Raw genomic sequence first — 1,853 nt, 5'->3', positions numbered from 1 at the left:
ACGATATCCTGGTCTTGTCGTTACTATACTATTGTTCGATAGGTGCACTTGCCTTTTCGTCGTGATAATGTTAGTCTAGGTTCGATCTTAATTATAAATATTTATTACTTGTTACGAATCACGCGATCAAGTTTTTGGTGCCATTGCCGGGGAACTGAAATATTAGGAACACTAAATTTTTATTACTTTAGCCATTTATTTTGCTTGCGATTTTATTTTATTTTATTATTTATTAATTTACATGTTCTCTCTTGGCAAGTTTTTATAGTTTATGACTAGAAGAAGCCCGTCAGGACCATTACTCTTTGACGAAGAAATCGATCACACAATTTGCAAAAATCAAAGAGAAATAAAGCATAGTTTACGCTACATGGAGAACGAGCGAGAAGACGATACTCAAACCCCAACCGAAGAGATGGCCAAAAATCCAGGCGATCAGCTACGTCCTGCAATTGCAACTAATCCAAATCCTGCTCCACGTTGTATGTATGACTATGCTAAACCTTCTTTAACAGAAACTGAGTCTAGTATAGTTAGACCTGCTATTGCTGCGAATAATTTCGAACTAAAACCTAACACAATTCGGATGATCTGATTTGTTCAGTTTGATGGTTTGCAGGATGAGGATCCAAACACGCACTTGGCGAATTTTCTTGAATTTTGCGATACATTCAAAATCAATGGCGTTTCTGATGATGCCATTCGTCTTCTCTTATTTCTCTTTTCACTAAGAAACAAAGCTAAACAGTGGTTGAACTCATTAGCACGAGGGTCTATCACTACTTGGGAACAAATGACAGAGAAGTTTTTACTAAAATATTTTTCGCCGATGAAAGCGGCTAAATTGCGTAATGATATCTCTTCTTTCATGCAGATGGATTTAGAAACACTTTATGATGCGTGGGAGAGATACAAGGACTTACTGAGAAGGTGCCCTCACCATGGGTTACCGCTTTGGCTGCAAGTTCAAACGTTCTACAATGGTGTGAATCCTTCGACAAGACAAGTGATTGACGCAGCTACTGGCGGAACCATCAATAATAAAACACTAGAAGATGCCTATGAATTCATAGAGGAGATGTCACTGAACAACTATCAGTGGCAAGTTATAAGGACAAAGCCAACGAAAACAGTCGGCGTCTATAACATCGATTCAGTCACCATGCTCTAAAATCAGGTAGAACTTCTCAATAAAAAGATTGATAGTTTTCTTGGTTCTACGCAGGTACATCCGGTAATGAGCTATGGCTTAAGCGAAGGAGGTGTGCATATAGAATATCAATCCTTCAATCCCACAACAGAAGAGGAACAAGTCAACTATATGGGTAATAATAACTTTAGATCTCAAAATAACCCATACAGTAATACCTATAATGCAGGTTGGAGGAACCACTCAAATTTCTCCTAGGGTGGTCAAGGGAATCAAAAGCCACAAAATCCTCAAGGTTTTCAACAGCCACCTTATCAACAGGAGAAAAAACCAAACCTTGAATAGATGCTTTCTAAATTCATCTCGATGTTAGAAACCCGTTTCCAAAATACTGAAATAGCACTTAAGAATCAACAAGCATCGATCCAGGGACTCGAAACTCAGATAGGCCAGCTGTCCAAACTAATCTCCGAACGACCACAAGGTAGCCTACCAAGTAATACTGAACCTAATCCGAGGGAACACCTCAATGCAATTAGCACTCAAGATAAGGAAGGATTCATTGCACCCGAGCCAGAAATACAGCAAGACAACGTGATAAACAAAAGACGAGAAGTGGTAAACAATAATGATCCTAAACAGGTAAGTACAACTCATGAACCTCGTGTGCCATATCCTAAAGCGATGACGAAAGACAGAACAG

At 39.0% G+C, this 1,853-nt stretch overlaps 1 non-coding gene across 1 annotated transcript; it reads right to left on the bottom strand.

Annotated features, from left to right (window-relative positions):
- Positions 1-841: 841 nt before the first annotated feature.
- Positions 842-948, bottom strand: LOC128282002 (small nucleolar RNA R71). The gene has a single exon (XR_008272313.1). It is a non-coding gene; the product is annotated as a small nucleolar RNA R71 (small nucleolar RNA).
- Between the last annotated feature and the right edge of the window lie 905 nt (positions 949-1,853).

This window comes from Gossypium arboreum, chromosome 1 (assembly GCF_025698485.1).
Source record: "Gossypium arboreum isolate Shixiya-1 chromosome 1, ASM2569848v2, whole genome shotgun sequence".
NCBI lineage: Eukaryota > Viridiplantae > Streptophyta > Magnoliopsida > Malvales > Malvaceae > Gossypium > Gossypium arboreum.
The sequence above is the reverse complement of the archived record's forward strand: the minus strand, read 5'-3'. Positions and strand labels throughout refer to the sequence as shown.